General features: G+C 46.5%; 1 long non-coding RNA gene across 5 annotated transcripts in view; it reads right to left on the bottom strand.

The window, feature by feature from the left end:
• Nucleotides 1–753: 753 nt before the first annotated feature.
• LOC308191816 overlaps nucleotides 754–25,116 on the bottom strand; it is a 24,607-nt gene continuing 244 nt past the window's right edge. The window contains exons 2-7 of one of the 5 annotated variants that reach the window (XR_013948289.1): nucleotides 24,369–24,420; nucleotides 4,877–22,546; nucleotides 3,917–4,012; nucleotides 2,528–2,592; nucleotides 1,673–2,385; nucleotides 754–1,585 (exon numbers count right to left, since the gene is read on the bottom strand). This is a non-coding gene — a long non-coding RNA (uncharacterized lncRNA). Of the gene's footprint in view, nucleotides 1,586–1,672; nucleotides 2,386–2,527; nucleotides 2,593–3,916; nucleotides 4,013–4,876; nucleotides 25,101–25,116 lie in introns of those variants that run through there. The other 4 variants (XR_013948290.1, XR_013948291.1, XR_013948292.1 and 1 more) reach the window with 4 other exon arrangements.

The raw sequence follows: 25,116 nt of genomic DNA, 5'->3' as shown, positions 1-25,116 counted from the left end.
GTTCCATCAGTCCTCGAATTACCCTTCAAGTAGTTGGTGGGAAAAATAAGCCAGCATCCTGAAGCTGATTTATGTTAATAATCTTTATTGTCATTAATATTGTATTCTTCACCTCTCACAGGTAAAAGTAGGACAGAGGTTCAGGGAAAAAAAATAATCATTTTTAGTGAGCAACAATTTAAAGTAGCTAAACATTGTGACACAAAACCTGCATACACATGAAGTATTTTGTATGTATTCGAGCATCAGTTGTTGAAAAACAGCAAAGTTTTATTTTCTACACAGAAGGAAGAAAAGATAAACCTGTTCAGTCTGTGGTAAGCACCTCGATTACAGCATTAAAACAGCACCACAAGAGAGATTGTTTATTTCAAACTTCTTAACTGTAGCATAACACCCAAATCTTTTTAGTTGGTAATGGAAATGGTGTTGGCATGAATATCCATTTTAAACATGTTTATGTCACACTTCATGGAAAGGTCAAAATTAATGTTATACCAAAAGCATTTTTCAAAGTACAATTATCTTGACTCTTGGAACAAAGATTATTCCTATTAGCTTTACCATCTGGGGTTTAAATTTCACATTTAAAAAAATAAAATAAAATCTGGGTACCTCATAGATTATACTGAGAGTTGCATTAAAAAGACCTTATAGCTGCTAGCTATAATGCCTACTAGCTACTTCTCTTTTTTTCTCAGTAACCCACCAACACTAATTCTCTGGGGGTTCCCAAGTAATGTCTCCAAATAACGTATGAAAGGTTGCTGGTTTTTTTGGTGGTGGTGGTGGGTTTTTTGTTTTCCTTTTCTTTTTTTTTTTTTTCTGATTCATTTGCTAGTCTTATTGCCATATTTCTCTCAGTTCAACTCAAGGACTCATACCTCTCCTTTTGCAGGCATTTCCCCTAGGGCAGTAGCAAGCGGATTAAAAAACACAGACTAACCAATCTCATGAATGCAACAGCCGCAAAGAAAAATCATCATTTTCCTACACCCTGGAGCTTGCTATTTCCCTCTTCATTTTCACAAGCTTCTCAAGCCTATTTGTTGACATCTTTCCAGTGATCTGATGCTCTCTGTGAGCAGATGGCATCAAGCTCTGAAATCTTACACATGCCATGTTACATTAAGCCCTGGCTGACTGGAAGCTATTCCCAATATGATATTATTGACTTCCTTAGTAGAGAGGTCTTCATAGTTTTTCAGGCTGTTGTAATAGCAACAGCAAGCAATCGCCTAAGCCAGATTTTCTTGGGTGTTAATCTATTTAAAAAGAGTGTATCTGAACATCTTATTTCTTAGAAGTGCAGTTCAGAGAAAAAGCAGTTTGTTTGCTAATTCCAAGCCTGCTTCTTCACTCAGAGTACTGTTGGCATTCTCCTCTCATTATTTCCAGGATTCTTCCTTCCCTGTACTCCACTTCTCTTCCCAGCCAACTTCCATTTTCTGATAGTTTTTTCTGCCTCTCTCCCTCCTCGCTCGGTCCTCAGCTCCCGTACATTCACCCAGCCTAGCCTGTACGTAGTAGCTTTCATTCAGTCACTGGGCAGTAAAGAGTTTAATTGCTCCTTCAGTTGCTGTATCTGAAAAAAATACACATGACACATTAAGATCTATATTTGCACACAGAAGAAAGCTGTTCTAGTTGGGAGAGATCACAAAAGAGATACCTCCGAAACAGGCTAAATGAGCCGTTGAGTTACTTCAGCACACCCCAGCCAAGACTGAGTCCATATGTAGCCAAGAAGCCCCTTAAGACAGCTCTGGTGGGACTGCTTTTTTCACCATCAAACTTCAGCTCAGATTTATCAGTCACCAGCATTTTTGCACAGGAGTCTGCAAACATAATGCTCTCAGAAGCCAAGCCTCACTGAGGCTGGAGCAAGGAAGATGATCTTCTTATCTCCAGGAGGTGTATGCTTGTTGAGGAGTTGTGGCAGAAGGTGAGCTGTCTGTGCAGCATCAGAGAGGAAGAAAAAGAGTGATAGGACCTTCTTCAAGAGCCTGCAGATACAACAGCCTGAATGCTGAACTGCACGGAAGGATGGAGCATTCAGAGTCTGCAGTCATTGGGCTGGAAAAGGAGACTCCCATGATGGTAAAAGGCTGGAAGCCGCTGACTTCTGGTACCACAAGGAAGGCTTGTGATCCACCTGCAGATCTTCAACTATGGAACAGATGATGTGCTTCGGTAGTAGGTGTGGGACTGGGAGCTGTGTTCAGGGCAGCATGATGAGTCATCTGAGAGCTAAGGGGTCATGTTCTAAGCGACCTGTTCTAGATGACCCTGTTTGGGGGATTGGACTAGATGGTCTTTGGTGGTACCTTCTGTGATTCTGTGAGCCATCAGCACACATCCCTGGGTATTTGTCTAGGAGAAAGACTATACACAGATAACAATTCTTAGCTTTCCCCCAGATACAGCATGTGTGAACCTAAAACTTTTCTCCCCTTGTTCATAGGCTTTTTCTTCTCTTCTACTCCTCTCTGCTCAGAAAGGGAAAAAAATAAAGAACAAGCTATACCTGCTGAAAAATTGGCCTCCAGGGGACTCATTAACCATCCAAACCAAGGCATATCATATGGAGTCCTGCAAATGATGTACATGTCCAATTAATTTGATCAGTCTCGAACAATCTTCCTACACAATGCAAAGGTGAGTCCTGAATACTTCATTCTTAATAACCATGCCATGTGCAAACAACACTGGCTATTAGTTACACAAATTACATGCTTACAATTCTACATAGAGTTTTTGGAAGTCATTTTTGGTCGGGTTTTCTGAGAGATCTCTGTGAGTGTATCCTTTACCCACCAAATGTTATTATCTGGCTGTGGACCATAGGAGTTATTTAAAGGTTGCCCTTTATTATTTTGGCCTTGTACATGCTTCCCATCATGCATGAAGCATGTTACAGTAAATGATGAGGCTAACCAGCCTGTAGTTCCTCCAGCCTGTAGTTCCTCTGTAGTTCCTCTGTAGTTCCTCCTTCTTGCTCTTCTTGAAGACAGCAGAGACATTTGCTTTCTTCCAGTCCTCAGCAACTTCCCCTGAGGTGCACCTTTTATACAGCTGCACCATATTAGAGCTGGCCTTCAGAACAGGCAGCCAAAGTCCTAGGAGGGAGTGCAGAGTTTGCAGAGCCCGCTTGTGTGCTCAGGGCTGTACAGTATTAGGAGTGAGAGAAAGTAACAATATAGACTCCATTAAGCACTCGCCAGGTAGGAGTCATTCTGCAGAATTGAGAATGAACCCAAATCTTCTGAATTCTGATCCCTGTGCCTTGCCTAGGGCTGCTGCCACAGTACTATCTCAGCCAAACTGCACAGGTTAGAGAGAAAAAAAAATTCTTAAGTGAAGGATGTCAAAAAAAAAATCACCTCACTTGTCTTGTCCCACCTCTTCCCAGGGGGGTGTAGTTATACTGCTTCGAATAGGTAGAATGAAACTTTGAGAGTACTTTGAAGTTCCTTTTATTATTAATGTATCAAAAAAGAAGTGTGAGGACTTCAAAGAGAGAAGACTGCAGGGCTGAGGGAACTAATTGGAGACAGATGGTCAGACATGGCTCTTAAAAGCTTGAAGATCAGTTAATAACATCAGTCATTTATCTGAAAATAGCTTGAAATAGTGAAAGAGGGAAATCACATCTTTCAGTGGCCATTCCATAAATCTAGCTGCAGTCTCCAGTGGTAAAACCCAACACAGCCCAGCAAGTATGAAAGTTGTCATCACTAGCCAGGGACCACAGACTTGATGCTGACCTGCCAGTACACGGTCTCAATGAGAAACCTGTGACAGGCTCAGCTGCTGTCTTTATTCCCTGCTTCATAGCACCATTGCCATATTTGCCTGTTTGCTTACATACCCACCTTATTTCACTTTTATCTCACTGTCAGCTTTTTGTCCTCACCTGTTCAGAATGACTTCGAAAGGAACACATGCTGTCACCTCCCGACTCCTCAGAGCCAAGTCACAGGGCAAGGGAAGCAGGGGAGTCAGGAGTCACCTAAAAAAGCAGTCAGACATGAAGAAAAACCCAGATATCTTTCGTGGTGTATGGCAGCAAGGTTGTCTCCAGCATGCCTCGCAGTAGCCTTTGCAATGAATTTGGGTCTCCTCCAACCTGAAGTTAACATAAGGCCACTGCTTCAGGCCTCACATTTTTCATTTGCTGTCACATGAGCTCTCCCTCTCCCAAGGATCCCGAAAACTTTCCCACTTAAATAAAGGCAGGCACAGCCTAAGGACATTGTGTGGCTTTCTGGGTCTCAGAAACCAATTAGACACAACTCTGCACACTGGCTTTTCATTTAGTTATAAATTCTCCATGCACTTCTGCACATTCATTCTTTTGCACATAACCTTCCTTTCCTATTCCAGGCCTAAGTTAGTAGAAATACTTCAAGAGCATTTGGCATGAGCCCAGAAGTCTCCTGTGCAATGTATTCAGCCACTGGGACTGCTCTGTTAAGCTTTCCAACCTCTGGTGCTGTGTGCTTTGCCAAAGAGCCCAGCTCCACAGCAGGTCACAGTTTTCAGCTCACTGTCTGTGCCTCCTCCCCACCAAAGCTGCACCCTGCTCTCCCCCACCACTACCTCCATGGCCTAATTCAAATATATACACAATCTTTACATATCTGTTCACAGTAGATGGGGTGACAGCAGGCTAGCGTTGACTCACTATCCACCAGCCAAGGGAAACCACTCCCAAGTGGTTTGAGGCCTAGCCTTGCAGGCGATATGATGTATGGGAAAGTTGTGATAGCCCCAACCAGTGACACCCATAACTTCTCTGTCCTGGTTACCCTGCTGGACCCAACCATGAGCACAAGGCCAGAGCTGTGTTGAAGCAGCCATGATATGGACTCACTGCTCCAGAGGAAGTTCTGGTCAGCCCTCTCTTCTTCCAGCCCCACTGGGGCTCCACACAGGCATCTCCCACATGGAACTGCTGCCAGCAAGGGATCCCAACGTGACCGATCCTCACGTGCACCCAGCCACTGAGCTGATGGGGGAGAGAAGAAAGTTAGGAAGGAAGGAAGTTAGGAAGAAAGTAAGGAAGAAAGTTAGGCTGACCAGAAGACAGTTAAAATTTATGGAGCTCTATAATAACATCATGGGTAATAACACCTGATCCTGCCTCTGCACTCTTCGTCCTCCCTGATGACAGGGATAGGACCAAAGGGAAATGCAAGCAGTTGCCCATGTCCCCAGCACAATGTCCAGCTGTGGGAGAGCAGGCTGTCCACCAGCACGGCCACGCAGGCAGCTGCCTGACGCCCCCACTCCAGCAATAACCCCAGAGGGTGTAGACCTTCGCTGCTGCTAATGGCACTGATCTTTCATGCTGCAAATGGGCCGATCAATCTTGGGCTAATGTGGCTCGTTAAACCAGGAGCCATCACTCTGATGAAACAGCTCAGCTTGCATCCTGAAAAACTCACAGTGGGCATGTAATTTTTTTAGCTGCCACATTTTGGGGGACTAGCCCGGAGTTCCCAGGTAATTAGGCTGTCATCACAAATCTCATAACACAGCAAAGACTTACCCCAGTATCCTTGCTCACTTCCAAGGCCTTTTTCCTCAGCCTTATATTTCCTGTACACATGCCATACTCCCTCTTTCTTCTCCTGTGTCTAGCACAAGTGGCTTGTGCTCCACCCCAGAAATTCAGAAGCTGCAGTTTCTACATCTGTTAAATGCATGTGACTAGGCAATTAAATCCATCCTAGTGAAAATCTAGCTCTTTGTGGCACATAACCATGCTGAACTGAGGGAAGTGATACTGATCCTTTAGAGCCAGGAGACTGAAGACCTAGCTATTAGAACGACCACTTCCAGGGAAATAGTAAGGCAACATAGCCAGGGGCTGAATTCAGATCAATTTGGACATATACACAGATCAGCTCTTTTCTGGCAGGGGCACTATGCTTGCTTGTTTGATGCTAATGCCTCTGCAATCCAAGATTACTCTCCTGTCTCTCTCATTCTTCAATGTCTTCTTTTTGTTTTGAGACTCCCTGCCATCACTTCGAATAGCATGAATTTCTTCCCAAACACTGCTTGTCATGCTTCTTTTTGAAGCTCCTGTTAAGGATGTGACATGGCTCTGAACTTTTTTTTTTCTTTTGGGGGTGGGGGTTAATCATCAGATTTCAGATCTTTGCTATTAAAATCCATCAGATAACAAATGAATCTAGGTAATGAGACAAGACTGTCACTTTGTAGGAAATCAATGTCATGGTGTTTTAGAAGCAAAATCCATTTACAATTATATTACAAGGAAGAGCATATCTAGGCCACTCATTTCAGTGCTGGTAATGCAAATCACCTTTCTCAGACATGCGCCATCAAACACCAGGTATATCACATGTGCAGAAGATGAATTTGAGCACACAGTTTAGATTTGGAAGATAAGATGCTGCACTTCCCAAGATTTTGGGATGAAGTCTTCCTTTTTTTTTTTTTTTTAAACTTTTCGTTCACATTCAAAGTTTTAACTAGAAATGTCCCATGTTCAATCTGTTTCCACAGATCAGCTGGACTTGTTGCCCTGCTCCATAACCACAGCAAGTCGCTAATCCCCTCTTTGGAAACTCCTGTCTGCGGAAATTTGTCTCCATCAGCAGTGAGTTCTTGCAATAAATTCCCCATGAAAGCTGAAATATATTCCCCTAATGAGGAACAAAGGTGATTCTAGAAAGCATCGTGCCAAGATTCATGCTGAATCCAGTGGGCTTGAAGACCCGAGGAATTTCTCCTCACTGGCCTACTTACCAGTTTTCCCATTTGCAGGTGTCTCCACCTAGCAAAGCATGTGTCCCAAAGATGTAGATGAGCACAAAACATACATGGCTGGCCACACAGACCAGTATGGACAGAAAACAGTATCTTTACCCCATAAAAATGCTGGTAGTACTCACATGGACATGGACAACACAGGCAGTCCTGACTATTTCCCCTTCCCCTGCAGCTGATGAGGACTGAAAGTCATCAGAGGGCATATAGAGTTCTCACTCTCCTCATCCACAGGCAGGCATGCGCCAGACACTTACCCCATCCAGACCCCATGCCCAGATCATGGGTCTCGCCTAGCACGTGTCGAGCCTTGGGCTTTCGTGTTCTGGTCTTCTACTCACCAGCTAGGCCAGCTTGAAGTTTGCCAGTGAAATTTGCACATGTGCATACACATGGAGACAGAGAGAGCAAGAGAGAGAGAATATGATTCATATTTGATATGAGCACAGGCCATGCTGAAGGGAGCAGACACAGGACCAACCTGTTTATACACAACAACCTCATTTTTATCTCCTCTCTTTACCATCCCTCCATGCTTGTTCCTCCCCAATTTGCTTTGATCCCTCCCTTTCCCTGCCTCTGGCCCTCATACAAAACTACCCATAATGTTTTGTATGTTCCTACAAACACTCTTCAACATCTGATAATAAGCTTTACATAATCCCAGAAGGCTCCTGACATGTCCCATAATAGGTGTGTTCTTTCCATGAGACCCACCGTAATCTGCTTACCCCCTTGTCACCTAGCAGGCCCCAAGGCTATGCTGGAGTGGTCCCTTCAACAGCCATTGACCTGAGAGCCACAGAATTCATTATTGTCTCCATTGTCTCCTGTTCATTAGGATTTGTGCATTGGGGCACTCATTACTTTTCTTGTTTCTTGTTTTTTCTTTCTTTGCTTAATAGCTGTTTAACAAATGTCCCCACAAACCAGATGCCCCCAAAGTTGAGGTAGCCACATAACATTACAGGTCACGTTTCCAAGTAATTTGGGTTACATCTATACCTACAACAGATTGAGGAGGCCAGACTCATTCTCTGATACCCAACAGCTACAGTCACTGCTTCATAAACTCTCACAAAGCCTTACCCCAGTAGCCTGTTGGAAATTACCTTTGATCCATGCTACTACAAAGCCATGACTGAGGCAAGTGTGAGGTTGGCCCTGGTCAAAAACTGTACTGGGGACATTAAAAATTTAATATTATGGGAGAGTGTCTGGGAACATTCCCTTACACCATTTCACTTCTTACCCTGCCCATGTGGTCTTTGTGCCTACAGCAGCCTGGCAGTTTCAGTCACTGAATGAGCTCTGGACCAAACTGGTGCATCTTCAGTAACTTTGAAGGCAGCTGAGCATCAAACCCTAAGCCCAATTTGCCTTCCTGCCAAAACTGCAGGGCAGAGGTCCCCTAGGCAGTGGTGGACGCCTGCAGCCACCCACCCTGCTGGTCCCTGAAGAAGGCCAAAGCATGTTTTCATGTGCCATCAGCCCCCAGATGAAGAGCTCACAATCCCACAGCCGTGAAAGTGCATGATACAGCTAGCTATTTCTAGGACACGCCACTTTTTCCCTGTAGCACGATCTGTGTGTGGCATGATTTTGGCTGGAGTCCCCCATCCCAGGGGCTGGTGCAAGATGTTGTGCAATCTGGGATCCAGACAAGGCTGAGCAAAGACAGAAGTGGTGGCTCTCAGCCTGCTGGGCACCAGCTGGCTCTGTTAACCAGACACAAGGTACTAAGAGGAAAAAAGGTGTTTTTCTCCTTCCTGCCCTCATTCCCAAGAGTAGCAATGATTTCAGGACATCTAAGAGTGAGACAGCCTAACAACCCTTGGGTTACAATGGCAAGCACGCTTCTACAGCAAAGCTGCCTTAACCTCAGCACATACCATGGAGAACATGAGCCCTAGAGACACGCTTGGGGCAGGGGAAAGTCCCAAATGCTGAAGGTAGATCTTTGTCCTCACAATAAATGACAGTCTATCCACTCCTCCAGCAGCCTGTCTTTCTTTCCTAACCTCACAGCACAGCGTGCTGTTTCCCACACCCGTCAAATTTAACTGCTTGAAATTCAGCCACATCTGACAGGAGGAGATGCAGCGTGCATATGGACCACATGCTTCAAGTTAACGACATAAATTATTGCCACGTCTCCCTTTTGCTGAGCAACCGCGGGCAGAAAGCTATGAAAGGGATATGACTCTTGGCAAGCCTGTGCTAGTCAAAGCCAGGCATTTGGGTTGTCCCGGTCTCCTCCTAGCAATGGCCAGCTAGTAGTAGATAGCTTAGTTCAATGCCGTATGAGTTCCTTAATGTTCGCTTAGCTTCCTGCAACCTATTAGCAAAGGTACCTTGGTACCACAGAGTTCATTTCTGCTTTGCTACAGGAACAGTTAAAAAGGACCTTTGGAAGTCTAAATCTATGCTCAGGGTCTTTTCTTCTTTGGTTGTTGTTTTTGTTGCTGTTTCATTTCATTTCATTTTGTTTTTCCCAAGCCAAATATTCACTAAGAGATGTTCTTGGTATCCTTTGTGGTAGCATGTGATTTTAGCCGTTCACCTTTAAAGTTAGGTCTTTAGAGCTGGATGCCTCTCAAACTTCCTGCAAACCTGTAACCAGGCCTACCAGATGGTCTGTAAAGTGGGCTGCACAAAAAGTAAAACCTTCACTGGCTATTTAGCCACGCTATTACGGGAATCTAACAGCCTGGGTCAGGAGCCGTTTGCTACCTCAGAGAGCAAACACAACATGGTCACAACAGGCGGTGACTGCAGCAGCACCGAGCTTAGTGCTGACAATTCCCATGCACTGCACTGCTGCAGGTGATGAAGGGAGCTGCAGTTTCTGGCACTAATGCAGACAAAATCCTAGAAAATGGCAGTGTGCAGGAAAGCATCGCATCTTTTCCCTGGCATGATCTGGTGCATGCTGCTGGGCTGAAGCCCATAGGATTGCCTGAAGCTGTGCTGAAAATTGGGGGTTGAGATAAAGGTAGATTAATAGCACAAAAACAAAGGGAAAATAATAATAATAATAATAAATGTACAAAACAAGCGATGCACAATGCAATTGCTCACCACCCACCGACCGATACCCAGCCAGTCCCTGAGCAGCAACCAGCCAACCCTCCCAGCTTCAGTGCAGGGCAGCACAAGAAGCTGAAAAGTCCTTGGCTTAGTGCAAGCACTGCTCTGCAAAAACCAAAACAGCGGTGTGTTATCAGCATTGTCTTTCTCCTAAACCCAAAACATGTCACATACCAGCCCCTATGAGGAAAATTAACTCTATCCCAGCTGAAACCAGGACAATCAGCTGCTGCCACAATCGATGAAGCAAGACTAACCACTGCTGTCCCCCTGGACTTCCCTGCTGTCAGCCTGCTGGCTGCAAGGCAGTCTCTTTGGGGTAGATGCTGACGTTTTTATTCATGGCCATTTCCTCTCCCACAGCTTGCTGCAGGCACAGTACAATGCCCACTTCTGCAAATGCACCTCCAGCAGCATCTGACTTGCCCACAGGCTGTACGAAAGCTTGGGATCTGCTCCATCCACGTGCAGCCCAAGACAGAGCAGTGCTCCTGTATGACTGCCCCCAGCAGAGCAGCACCCACACACACAGAACCCCCCCCAGACTTTCCCAGCTAGATTTAACTAATGCAGCACAAAGACCCAGAACTGCTTGCTGAGCTGAAGGTCTGCAGGGCCAGAGACCCATCGCTGCCTCTATCTGCTAATCAACACAGACAGCTGTGTTTGCAGCAGTGTCTCCATGCTCAGCTCTGGTCTGAACATCCCCTTCCATCCTCTTTTACATCCCTCTGAGAGGTGCCGTCTGTGGCCATCCTAGCACTTGGTTTCCCTCAGGAATGTCTGAATGAATAGCTCTGTGTCATCCCCACATTGCCAGCCTGACTTCCAACTGCAATGAAAGCTGGAGATGCTCAAGGAGTAAGTCAGGAGGCTGGTCTCCTTCTCCACACCCTCTCCAGGCATCTTCCAAGAGCAAGCTTGGAAAGACATGAGTCTGGAGCCCCCCCGCAGCTCCACTAGTGGTAGCAGGACGCCCGGGGCAAGGCTTCACAAACACGCACCAGAACAGGTCTGGGTTCAGCGTTTTAGCATCTGACACATCAGTGGGGTCGTGGTCCCCTTCTGTTATTAATGTTTTCTAGACCCACAGTCTTAATGAGATGGAGTTGTCTAAGAACAATCCTTGTGACTGGTTTCTCAGCCAGTGCGAAGAGCAAGGCTTCTCTGTGTGCCCCACTTTACCCTTGCTAAGGGCTCTTTAATGGCCCAACTGAGCTGAAAGAGACTCCATATCCTCCCTCTTGACTGAGTTCTCCTCTTGAAAGACAGGGCTAAGGGTTTATGGGTTGCATAGGACTTTTTCTCTCACATAGACTATTTCTCACATTCTCCTACATTTTATGGCTTCCTGGCCACAGCCAGAGGCAGCAATAAAAGCAAGGACCCTACAGGACGCACTCTTGCCAGCAGCAGAGACCTAACATAGAATATTGTGCGTGCAGAGATCTGCACACTCGTGCAGAGTCTTACTGCTATGTTGCTAGTGCTCTCCCCATGCTTTGGCAGGGGAAAAGTGACAGACTCAGACAACCCAAGACGTGGGGCTTGCAGGATCCGGGTGTCCACTGCCAGGGAACAGAGGGACAGCGCAAAGGGGATGAGATTTGCAAATAAACACCTCTCTGACTTTCAGTGACCCCAATATACACCTAACCACTGGCATTTAAGAGGCTTTAAATAACTAGTGAGTAAAAATAACTTCTTTAAGGTCTATTACCGTGAAAATCGTGAAGGTACTTTATGGACTGGTAATTAAAATCATCGCCCTTTTGCTAGCATATGGCAACTAAGGAAGAGGCATTTTGCTAAAGATACAGAAGCCAAACTGCACTAGCAATAACTGTTTTATCTCCCTGGGAATGCACAATAAAAGATTCAGATCTTATAGCTGAACTTTGTAAAAGGTTCCAGTAATCAAAAGTCAGCACAGAATATTATCAAACATTAAGTTTTAAGCTGCTAATATTTAAAGACCTGCTTTGGTGTCTGTCATTTTTATTCTGGGATGTTTTACTTGTCTCGTTTTAATGATCGGATGGCGAAATGGAGATGAAAATTACCCAGAGTTTCTCTTGAAGCTTGCTCAATATCAAAAATATTCTCTGTGCTGTATGCATATGTGGGTCAGAGGGATTTGTGGAGGTGGGGTTATTGTTCTCAATGTGGATAGATCAAAAGAGAAAAAAGAAAACTAAAACTACCAGAGGAATGAAAAATGACAAGAATAACTAGTGCTCCCGGTGCCATGTTCAGTTCATCAGGAAAGCGTAGATCAGTAAGAGCCCGCTCCCAAGGTCACCATCAGCCATGCAAAGGCTCCCCCAGCCCTGGAAGTGAAGGGAAGGTCACAAATTCAGGTGGTGCCAGTGCTTCTTGAGGCCACTAAGCTCAAGGCTGAAGTAGCCACTAGGCTTGGCCTTTTGAGACCCGAATCTCACTGCAGCTGTGCTTTTCAAGAAGTCATCCAGCTGACCATGTCCCAGACCTTCACAGAGAGAAGAGTTTCATCTGCCCTACATCCCCCACATCCCCGTGAGGGGATACACGCACTCATGTTGGGGAATGGATTCTGCCACATTCAGCGAAAAAAGGAGATTTCTCTGCTGCCATCTAATTTAAAACTTCCCAAATGAATTTTTACTTTTATTAAGCAAACCTTCCCTAGGATACTGCCAGAAGACTCCAGATCTTGCATTTGTAAAGCTAAGGTATTGCTACCAATAAAAATAAATAGATGGCAGTTACTAAGGAATTACATTTAGAACAAAAATGACTGAATTTATTACCCTTTGTATGTGCACAGCATAAAACGCAGTAGTACAGAAGTTTAAGAAGAAGAGGCAGGAAAATAAACTTTGCTTTGTTTTTAATGATGAAACCAGGAATAAGCTGAGCTCAAATAACAACTGAAATCTAAAGCCATAAGTGAAAAGAGCCTCCAGCTACAGAGCTCATGTACAGATAACTGAGCAGTTCAGCAATGCAAATAGATCAGTGATGATCACACATTAAATAAGGACACCAGGCTGGGGAAAATCCTTTTGGAGAGAGACCTTCCATTAAACTTCATGCTCTACAGACAACAAGCTTCATCCAAAAGCCACCAATGGTCTTTCTGCTGAGGTGCCCACATCTAGAAGCCATGCTGCAGGTCAAAGCTCTTTGCTTTGCCTGTGAAGTGTAATTCATGTGGGACAGCCCATGAGGGGTGGATGAGGTTACCAAGCCCAGAAGTACTTCCAGAAGTATACGGATTCAGGAGCCCAAATCAGTTGTCCTTTAAGACTGCATTTCTACCTGTACTGTACCCAGAATAGTAAATCCAGCAGTGGCATGCCCCCCCACAGTACAGCCCAGACTGGCCTGGACCATTTCCAGATTAATAACTCCATCTTCCAACTCTGCACGGATCCCTTTAGTACAACTTTGCTAAAATAATGTAGAAATCATTTTTAAAACTATTTAAAAGCTGGGAAATTTTGAATGACAGTTTCCACAAGTTATCTCTCAGTTTTTACTGTCTGAAAACCTCATGTGACTACTGGGGAATTATAACATAAATATTGGTCTAAGGTGAAAATGGTTTCCTGCTAAGCAGTGGCAGCATGAGTGCTTACTAATGATACTCTGAAAAAGCTTCCAATAGGAAGATATCCCTGAAAAAAAAAAAAAACTGTCAAAAAAAAAAAAAAAGACTGCACAGATTGTCTTAAATCTTCCTCTAAATCTTCCTCTTTGACTGCCTTGGGACATAGAGTGACCTTGTGTCGACCCACCCTGTTCAATGCCCACTTTAACCCATTCTCTGGATAATGGATGCTCACAATGAATCTGTCAAACACTGGCTCAGGCACCCAGCTGGGAGAGTGGTGGTAGCTTTATCTTCACTGCTCAGTGGGTTCAAGAGAATTTCATTTTGTCCAGAACAAAAACGTTTTTCCTGAATTTGGAGTTTGGGTGAGGAACTGGACATCCCCTTAGACGCACTGCTCTGCTAACTATGCTGACATCCTCCTCTACCCTTGCTCCCACCCAACTCATCCACGGATGTGGCCATAGGGGAGCCTGGTATGGGGGTTTTTGGTTTCTTTGTTAAGATCCTGCTGCTCAGCTTTCTTGCCTTCTCAATCCTGTTGGTTCTCTCTCTCCTGGATGCTTCCTTGCCAAGACAGGCTCTGTCCTAGGAGAAAGAACCTGAAGATGTTGCCTTAAGTTAGAGACTCACAGTGATGGAGAATCCAGTCTCTTGGCAATCTGTGTCCATGCCTGATTATTCTAACTCCTAAAAATCTACATTGTATTTCCAGATTGATTTTTATTTTTTTGATTGCAGACTTTAGTTTCCAGGCACTGGATATTACATCTTTTCCTATTAAGAAGCCCTCTAAAACCTCCTCTCCCTGGGCAGCCATTTCATCAGCCTTCTTTTTGACACAATAAATGTGCTTGCAGTCTTATTCAGCTTCCACAACACAGCATGGGGCCAGTCCTGGCCCACTGCTGTAGTTTTGCTCTAGCTCGGAGAAAATATGTAGCTCCCATTTGGCAAGGACTAGGGCAAAAAAGGCCACATGAAGTACAAATGAACCACAAAAAAGTGCTTTACCACCCCATTATTTCTCTAAAAACACCTGATTATTATTGATTACTAAATGATTATTGCGATTTGCATAGGAATTGTCCATAAGGGAACATCCTCCACTGTTGCAATGGAAAGATGGTGAGATGGCCCTGCTCAGGAAGATCCCAGGTTGGGTTGTTGTTTTTTTGTTTTGTTTGTTTTATTTTGTTGTTTTTTTTAAGAGGAAGAGGTACTTACATGTGTTGTGAACGTGGGTCTGTTTAGCTGATACACAAAGCAGGTGAAAATGTGGTTTCCATGAGGGCAGCCGCATTACCTTGTGAATGCAGCTGATGGTGGTGCAATGGTGCTTTTGTCCTCCAGCATTTCCCCTCCGTTCCCAAGGGGACAGCTGTAAGTTGTGCCCTCCCACAGGCAGGACACGAAGTGTGCATCTGGGGGAAGCATTCATGCTCCTCTGACTGCAGTGCCACCCGGGTGCTGTGCAGAGGACCTCTGTTCTGGTGTCTTGCACACAGTCAGATCCTTGAAGAAAGCCTTTCTCCAAGGACTGCTCTGGGACTGGAAGGAGCGTGACTGCTTTTCCATACAACTAACAAAAAGTCTGCATTTGACTTTAGCTGCCTACATACCCCATTAACCTGTTCTCCCCAAAACTGACTCAAAGCACATTCCTACCTAGACATCTCTAGATACCCAAGCAGTGGAAAAGTGCTTGCTAAGAACACCATTCTCCACTGATTCAACTTGTAATGACACTGCAGGCTCCAGATTTTCTTCCCTATGGCTTATCTGCACCAACTCTATCCACATTCAACCTTTCTGCCTTTCCAAAAACCATCAGAAAGACCTGTCAACCAAATCCTGCAGGGTCAGGAGGAGAGAGAGCATTATCACTGCTTGCACAGGCTTTCTTCATGTCCTCACAGCCTGTGTCGGGGAGCAGCAAGAGTGGGGATGCTCCTTGAGGGAAGGGGAGCCTGAACCCCAGGGTGACGGCAAGACAAGGCAGTGTCCTCGCCAGCCAGGATGAAGCCCCACAGTGCTCGAACATGGAGCACGCCAAACATAAACACCAGACACAGCATTTCTGTAACCTTTCCCTCACTGCTCCCCAGGTACATAGCAAGGCATTTTTAGGAGACCAGGTTTCCTTCCAGCAATACCAAGCTCAGAAGTCACCCAAGTATCAAATTTTTCTTCCTCCAGGGACCTGCTCTCTACTCTATGCACCTGATTTCTGCTCTAAATCAGCATTCAGTGTGCTTCCCCGTTCCTACTCACAGCTTCATGCAGATTTTCTCAAATCCCTGCTCAGCTGCAATGGAACAGCTCTTCTCCCTGCTCCCTGAAGGAGCAGAGCACATGGGCAACACTTGCTGCTTGTCAGGGCATAGCTTACTTGATCCCAGGATCAGGCTGGCCCCAGTGCCACTAGGCATTTATATACTGCCTGAATATTGCCTGGGAGAAGATTTTCAAGCCTAATCCAGTGTCATTGCACTCAGCAGGATCTGTCAATGTGTTAACACTGTCTGCAGCTGCTAATAACAGAACTCAGCCCTCTGGATGGGGATTTTGTGTGACAGGACTGACGTGTAAGACATCCCAGCAGCTTGACAGCTGGCTGTTCAGTTCCCAAAAGCTCCTCATTAACAGCTGCACTTTCTGCAAAACAAAATGAAATAAATCCAAAACAAAGCAAAAAGATTTCCTGTTCACACACACACAAGAGCCCTTTGTGAATTGGCTTTCAGTACTCAGTTGATTCTCCTGCTGAAACTGAGCTACAGAAGACAGATAATAAAATAAAATTAAATAGGTGTTGACTTACAGGTCACGGGCCATTAATCAAGAGAAAGCCCTCTTAGTTACTGACTCTGGCCCCCTTGCAGGTTTGTGGAGTTTAGCAGCATGGTCCCAGTGCTGAGATCAGGCAGACACACCAAACTATCGGAGATGATTTACCATTTGATGCTAATTGGATCTAAAGGAAGCTCTAGGATGGAAACTGCATTTGCACTGACAGGAGGCTGACATTCAGCTTGGCACTAAGCACTATCGTGAACGATGCTGCTCCCTTCCCATGTCTGGGAAGCCAGAGGGAAGGAAACAAATTCTGTTGCTTCTGGTTGAATCCTGAAAGGGCCTAGCATTGTGCCAAGCTCAGCATGCTTCAACATCAACATGCACTGTCTTTTATTAACCCCAAGGGGGACTCCTGCCCACAGTGCAGCACAGGGCATGTGGGGTGCTGGACCCCCAGCCCCACTCAGAGCAGGAATTTGCCTTACAGATTCAAGAGCTCAGCTCTACTTCACCTTTTCCTTCTTACCCTGCTGTATCACAGAGAAAAATGTATTAACACACAGGAGAAAAGATAAGGATCCCTTGCCCGTCACTGACACAACTGCTTTACTGAGTTTTCTGTTAAAGTTTTAACTTTTACTGAGTGAAAATGTCTTGTTTCCTCGGTTTTATGAAAAATGTCTTCCTACAAGCAAGCAGCCCTTGACAAGAGAGCACGTGTTCAGGTTAATTGACAAGGCCTCTCATTAGATAAAGCCATACACATCCTACAGGATGAGAGTAAATATGAAAAAGACATTTATACTTCCACAGGCCAAAGTTACTCTTGCTTAAGTCTCCTCAAAGCTTGTAAACTTGCCCCACCAATCTTCTCCAAGTCTTTTCCCCCCACAAAAAAAAAATGTTGCTGGACAAATTGGTAAGTGCACCTTGCTGCACCGCAAAAGTAGCAGTTCCCATGAAATTTCTCTTCTCCTTGGCTCTCCATCTCCCCCTCACAACTCATGTTTGGTGCCAGCAGCCACAGACTCACAGTCACAAAATTACCCTGACCCTGTGTTCCCTCTGGGGCAGCACAAGTCCCACGTGCTGCCCTCTGTCACACACATAAAGGTGGTGAGGAAGAGGTAAGGGCCAAACACCCAGCATAATGCCCAAAGAAAGTGCTGACTGGTGGAAGTGTCCCGTGATGGCTGCTTGCACCTCGTGCCTCACGCCGTGAACGTCCCTCAGGCTGCCCCAGCACCTCTGGCTCAGCAGGCCGCAGTGGGGATGCTGGGCTGCCACGCAGCTGGAAGGAAAAGAGCAACCTCCTCGAGCTTTCGTGTGTTTTATTTTTTAACTCACACTTGAATTTCTCCATCTTTCTCACACAGAAACTCCACAGGGTCTCAAGCTCGTTTTTGCCTCATGTTATTCATCCCAGCCATGGGTCTTCCCAGGCAGATTTTGAGGAATTAATTACGTTCTGTGGGGAAAAGCTGTTTTTGAGAGAGAAAGCCACTTGCTGATCTGTGCTGAGACTCTCTGAGCCTGACACCCTCCTGTCTCAGAAAGGTCAGCACAACCTCCAACAACCCGAAGAAAGGTGTGGGAAGGCCTGGTCACTGCAGCTGTGTAGGAGCTGGTGGGGGTGAGCATCGAGGAGGCCCATTCCCCTCCTGCAGCTCTGTTCCCACTGCCAGAGCCTCCTCCTCACTTCTGAGCACCTTCCACGGTCAGACACGGCCCACTTTGAAGGACCAGAGGACAACACTCCCACCGCCGACACATGGGTTCCCACCACGTTGGTCTTGTACTGAAGAGATGTCCCTGAGCCAGGGCAGAGCTTCTGGTCACAGGCCTGTGAGGAAGCAGGGGAACTTGGCTGCACCTAGGGCATGTACTGCAAAACGTGGTACCACCAGGAGTGTCAGGAAACTGAGGGCTGGGACAGCCCCAGAGGGAGACCAGAGTTAATAGCTTCTACTCGGGTGGGCTGCTAATTTTTTGCTAACCAGCGCACAGCACCACAGCTCCCTTGGAGCACTGTGGCAGCCCCATTTCATGCTTTCCTCCCATTTCACATTTCTGGTGGCAAAAAGAAAAAAAATATCTACGGCATCTAAAATAGCTCATTTCACAGGAATGTAATCTGGCATTGCAAAAAAAAAATGTTCCACAGAAAATCCCCAGCCAGGGTCACCAGCATGGCTAAATTCAATTTGCCAGTCCCTCTCCTACAGTGAGCAGCACTTGCTCTTTCCAAGACACGTGCAGAAACATCCCAGGACTCAGAGAGAGGTAACCAAGCATCATTTTGTCCCCTGACCAGTCCCTTGTCAAGGGCCTTATAGATTTAGTTTAGTGCAAATGGTCAAGAACTTCCTCAAACTCTTCACCATTTTCTGCTTCTATAGAAGGTGGACAGCTCTGTTGTGTTCTGAGGATGACTTTTTTATCTGTTAAGTTGATTATCTGGTGCTAAAGGGAAAGAAGGGAAAAAGGCATGTAAACCCTTTCAGGAGGAGTAGAAGGGCAGGGATGTGATTGCTGTGGAAAAGCCCACATTCGTCTCTCAAAAGATAACAAAGCCCTGACTGATTCTTCACTTTTGTTGCTATAGAAGTTGCTTAACCATATTTTTTGGTGACGGACTTCAGCAGATAACGCTTCATTGGTCTCGGGTGGTAGCATGGCTTTTCTGCCTCTGCCCAAACTGCAGGGAGATGCAGTGGTTGGAAAGGGCAGGGGCTTCATTTACTGTTGTGGGTCTGGACATGCACTGGTAACTCTCATGGGATAGTGGCAAGGGGGGCGCTGCGAAGTTAACACTCTGCCTAGGGTATCACAGAAACTCACGCTGCTCTGCTTCATTTAAATTACATTCAGGGCACACCGATTTTGCACTCTCCCTGGGAGAACATCTCCAACACCACACTCGGAGCCCTGCAAGCATTTTGCACGTGTGGTGTTGCCAGCTGCATATGAAATCGTAGCTCAGTGCCCCTCAGGTCAGCTTGAGGTTGCTCCTCACAGAGCTGAAGCAACGGGCAAGAGCTGGCAGTGGTGGTAAAAGGGAACACAGCACAGCCAAGACAGGCTGGGGCTCTCAGATCCAGGTCTGGGCAGCGCTGAGTACCTGGGTACCTGTTAGACAGAGAAGCTCCATGGAGTTACAGCTGATATTTTTAAACACTGCCAGAGAGCATAGATTTGTCTTCCTTCATAGTGGGAGACCTGCATTGCGCTGCATTGCAGACACAGGCTTGCATTGCAGCACCAATATGCCTCGCTCTGTCATGCGCTTGTTTTTTTTATGGCTTGTGCCAAATCTGATCCTAAATAGATAAAACACAACTTGGTCTAAAAAGCAATCCTTTAAGGCTTCCAGCCTGAGACAGGCCCTCACTGTAACCCATACTTTGGCCACCCAAATGGCTTTTTAGTAGCTCTGACCCTCTCCTGCTTCCCCATGTCCTTTCCTATGGGCAAATACACCAGGGCAAATACTTCCAATGTATCCAGAGCCAAGAAATCAGTCTATTTTCCCCACAAAACAGAAGCAATCATCTTCTGATGATGGTGCAGAACGAGTGTAGCACATCCTGGCTGGGGAAAACTCACCTGCCCTCCTTTCCTAAGAGCAGTCGTTCCTACCAAGCATGTTTTCAAACGGGGCGTACTGCAGAGCACAGGGACCCTGCATTTTCCCATCACTTCCCAACGCCCCATTCTTCAACCTGCACACATTTGCTGTTCTCTTGTCAACAGCATCTGTCCTGTCTAGAGAGACTTAAATATGACAGCAGGCAGTAAAGATGCCTGCAGCTGCAAAGTGAGTGTGAGCAAAGTGGGGTACCCAACAAAGGTCTGGACAAAGGACCAGCCAGTCCTGAGTCCCCATAACATGCTGCATCATTTCCACAGGTCCCGTGCAGGCCGGGTGAATACCTGATGGATTAATTCCCAAAACATCCAGAAAGAGAAACACCAAAGCACGAGAAGCCACCTTTGCACTGTACCCTCAGAGGGAACAAAGAGCCTCTCTCAGCCACTTCTTTAACACAGGTTTGGGGGCAGGACACAATGAATTCACATTCGTGCTTGTGTGCATTCCCAGGCAGATGCAGCTGGATGTAGACTCCAACCTTCCCCCTCCTCTGCTGGGAAAACCCCTCCCCTCTTCGTGGAGGAACAGTGGCCCACTTCCTCCAGGGTGACAGCAAAGGGAGGAAAAGCAGGGGTAAGCACCAGCTGTGAATGTCCACATCAGCAACTAGAGCCTGCTAACTACTTCTAATTTCCCACTGTGGTAGCTGGTCTCTAACAGGAAGAGTCTGCAAACTCATTTAACGTTTTCACAGAGTCAGGGGGTGGCTGAGGTGGGAAGGGACCTCTGGGGCCATCTGGTGCACCCCCTGCTCAAGCAGGGCCACCCAGAGCTGCTTGCCCAGGACCACGTCCAGGTGGTTCTGAAGATCTCCCAGGAAGAGACCCCACAGCCTCTGTGGGCAGCCTGTGCTGGGGTTCCATCACCCGCACAGTGAAGAAGGGCTGCCTGATGCCCTTGACTACACTCAGCACCACAGCAGAGGGAGATGGAATGGAGTGAGAAGCCACCATGTGTGGATGCTGAAAAAGCACGGTGCCAAAGGGGCAAGAGGCTTTACCACAAGGGTTTTATCATAAATGCTGTGCAAAGCCCTGGTCAGAGACAGTCATTAGCAAGACAAGCAAAATATAGAAAGTTTAAGCGGGGAGATTGAGGCAGGGAATGTTACAGGGTCACCAGCATCTCCTGATCAGCAACCCCTAATAAAACTGTGCTTCCCAAATAGGACTGAGAACAAGGTGTTAACTGCATTTAAAATACTTTCAGGGTGGCTTAGGAGAACAGAGATCCTCCCCTTAGAGCTGTGCTTTGAGAGAAGGTTCAGTGCTAAAGAGACCTTTGATGTGTGCGCCTGTATATCATGTTCCTGTTAGAAATGGAGGATTTGTTCTTACTAAGGTCATCAGGCTTCAGCTGATTTTAAATTCAAGTCGCAAACCTTGGATGCTTCAGTGGGAACAGCATCAGGATCTCAGTGAAACGTGCATCTTCTTTCTCATTGCAGTAGTTATAGAAAGGGGCAGGCTTGCCCTCAAATATAGTACTTCAAAAAAAGGAGAGTATGGGAGGTTTGTTCATCTCAAAGTGAATGTAAGTGCGGTCCCAAGGTGAGATATGGAGAGGTCTTTACATACATACATTCCTTATAAATGCCCCACGGTGCAATCTGTCGGCACTCTCTGTACGTCAGCTGGCAGTGCCGTCGGCAGACTGGATAATGGCATGGGTGCGCTTCCCGTCACCTCAGCTCAGCCGTTCATTTGGGTCTTTCTTCTCTAGAAATGTATGGTAACCAAATTATCCACAAGTCTTCCACCCTGCTTTCATATTTGATTGGAATTCATCAGTTCAAAAGTTATTGCTGGTAGAAATACAGATGCAACCACCCGAGCCTTGATGCCTTTGAAAATTCACAGCTCCTCCTGCATTGGAGGTGCAGGAAGGGTGTTGGTGAGCTGCGGAGCATCTCCCAGAAGAGACAGTGGAGCATAAGGAGGTAAATGCCCCAGGTGAGACCAACCCAACAGTGTCAAATTCCCATTTCTCCTCTACATCCTGCTGCTGCCAGGTGCACAGACCCATTATCTCAACCTATACCATGTGGCCTCCATTACTGACTTAATCTTCTGTAAGGACTTGTGCCCTGAACCATTTCCCTCCTTCCCTTGTGCCTGACCAAACCTGCTCAGCCATGTGCCTGCTCTGAAGGGTGCCAGTATCCTGTGGCCTGCTCAGGCGGCTCTGTACTTAAAAGCTGCTGCTACGTGAGCCACAAGGTTTTCCTCTTACAAAAGATAGGCTGAAAGACAGGTGGTCATACTACAGGATGGCAGAGGAGCAGCTGGGTCCTCACCTCAGTGCATTATCCTGGTCCTTTTTCCTAGGACTGTCCCTTCTCTGCACCTCAACGCATTTCAGCAGCTGCAAAGTGCAGGTCTCCAGAGAGGAAGACGACATCATGTCCACCTTTCTCCTTTATGGCTTGCAGTCTGTTACTACCACTCTGCCAAAGTAACAGCTGTTTTTCCCATGTACTAGTCTCCCAAAAGCTGAGATGTGGTGATTTCTCTATTCCAGCTGAGAGCCAAAAAGCATCTTCTTGCTCAGATCCTTCATTAAAGCAAACCCAGCTAAATTAGCTGCCCTGGGGACGAGATGAAGGCCTGGAAGATGTAAAAAAGATTAAAAGAAAAAAAAGAAAAACCACTATTGACACTGGTAAATGCGTCTTCATTAAAAGTTTTGAAAGCGCAACTCAAACGCACTCTAGTCATCCTCCAAGTCCCTGCAGAAGTTAATGAGATGATTTTTTTTTCCCCCACAGTCCTCCATTGATCCGTGAAGTGCAAAGGGGGAATCAGAACTGCAAATGAAAAATTGTGGGTGCAGGGCTAGATGCTGATTGCATTTACAGGAGCACAATCCCAGCATGATCTATGCAGCATTATTCCAGGAAGCCATGGAGGCAACCACCATAGCCAGAGGGCAGCCTTGAATGAGGGAAGCAAGAAGTGATGCTGGAAAAGTCCACATCATGCACCAAGCGTCACGAAAATTAAACTTCAGATACTGCATTTTTATTTCTTCAATAGAAAAGAAGGAGGCAATTGCATCTTTGCTTATAGATAATGTAAGTTGTGAGTTTATATTTTTATCCAAGAAGTCCCTACAGTCACACACTCTTTCTAATAATCCAGCCTAACAGTGACAGAAGAAACATACCCTAAAAACTCTCCTGCATAAAAGAAAGCAGACTCCATCTCCCACTATTTTCAATAAACGTCCCCTACACACACAAAGCCAAACAAGAGAGCTCTCCAGGCACAGGCTTCTCCCCTCTCCACTGGACGAAAATTGCCCAAAGTAGTCAGTGTTTGCATACCGTGGGCTTGGAGGAAAAGTTTGTTAAGGTTTGTCAGTTATGGGGTGAGGGCACTGTTTGGCTTTTTTTTTTTTTTTAACATAATGGTATCTAACGAAATGAAAACTACTGCTGATTAGTGAGTAGGCCATTATTTCCTATGAGAAGAGCACTGGGGAGATTTCATCAGCAGAGTAATGAAATGAGGTTTCTCATTAGGAAAAGGAAAAATTGATATGGAAGAACTTTAAAGGAATAATTTTAAGGAAAGAAGGGGAGAGAGAAGGCAAGAAAAGTGTGCTTTCTGCAGACACACACTGCTTTTTTTGTTGGCCTTATAAGCACTGTTAACAGTGAAGCAGTGCTCCTGAGGAAAGAGGGGTCCTGAGCTGCCCAGGACAAAGTTTGTGGAAGCAGAGATGCCACTGAAGGGGACAACTCTGCTCTGTTTGAGGTTTGCGTTTGTCTCTGGCTTCTGTGCAAAGGATGGGGCTCCACACAAGGGCCCCCCCAGCTCTCAGGTAAGGCAGCAGCGGCTGCTCGGGACGCCCTGGGTGCTGCTGGACCAGGCTCAGGCACAGTGCCTTACCTTCTGGTGCCCTCTAGTGCCAGCAGCAGAGCTGTCCTTGCAGCCATCCCGCCGGGCTGCGTGCTCCTCGCCTCCCCCTGCCTCCCCCGGTCTCCATCCCCGCTCACACCACACCTGGCCCCCGGGCTGCTCCTGCTGTCCCAGTGCACTTGTTTTTAAGCAAGGAAGGAAAGAGAGCTCGAGAAGATCCCTCCCAAATCCCCGAGCAGACCCAGTGCTTGGCCCCTCAAACTGGGACCCCTTTGACTCGAATCAGAAGGCCATGAGCTCAGCGGGAAGCAAAGAGAGAAGAAAAGGGACAGAGGTCCCAGGGGAACCCCTTCCTGGCCCATCAAGTGGCAGGATGGCAAAGGGATTTTAGCAACACACAGATGCGTTAGGATCCTGTGACCAGGCTCAGGCCATGGTGTAAGCTCAAAACAAACTAACAAAACCCAACCAATATAGCACCTCTCATGCTCTCAACGTTTTCCATGAGCTCTGAGGTCTGATTCAGAAGCTCTGTGCAATAGGACTGATGATACATGTGACTCACCCTGCTCGCCCATTCCTTCGTGGTGGGATTTTCAACGGGGAGTTGACCTCATCTGTACAGAGAAACACTCATCTGAGTCTCCTCTGGCTTCTTACGTGCCACCCGTGCCGGCCTGCTTTAGGATTTTCCTTCAGGCAATAAGATGGGTTTGCCCAAAGGAGCACAGTTCATTGCTGGGGCAAGTGAAAGGCAACAACCACCTTCCTGCTCACCTAACACAAACGTACACCTGCAGACTAAGGTCTGCCACCCCCTGCCCCTCAGTGTGGTGTCAGCTCATCTCCCGTTCTCCCGAATCCCAAATCTTCCCCATACTTAAGCTCCTCAGCATGGGCTAACACCACCTGGAGCACTGACCCTTGGGAAACCAAGCCCAGGGCTGAGCAGCTCTGGGAGCCACAGAGAACCCAACTAACCCCCTCGCTGTGTTTGTCTTGCTCTCTGGAAAGCACCTGGAGAAAATTTTACCTCCTCGGAGCAGGACACATCCTTCTCTCAAAACCCCCTTTGTAAATGTGGGAGCACAGCATTGCCCCAGCCACTGAAGTCAAAATCCTCTCCAGCAGGCTCCACAGAGCCTCCTCAGGTGGGTACCCCTGAAATTTCCTTGTCGTTCCCTACCCCCAGTTCACCCCCACTCCACATGTCCACATCAGGGGAAGCAAGACCCATCTTCCCTGTCGCTCTTCCCCACACACAGACACGCATACACAAGTCAAGAACCACATCCCCAGGGCTCACTGCCCAT

The sequence above is a fragment of the Anser brachyrhynchus genome (genome assembly GCF_964034855.1).
Source record: "Anser brachyrhynchus genome assembly, chromosome: 3".
Lineage (NCBI taxonomy): Eukaryota > Metazoa > Chordata > Aves > Anseriformes > Anatidae > Anser > Anser brachyrhynchus.
The sequence above is the reverse complement of the archived record's forward strand: the minus strand, read 5'-3'. Positions and strand labels throughout refer to the sequence as shown.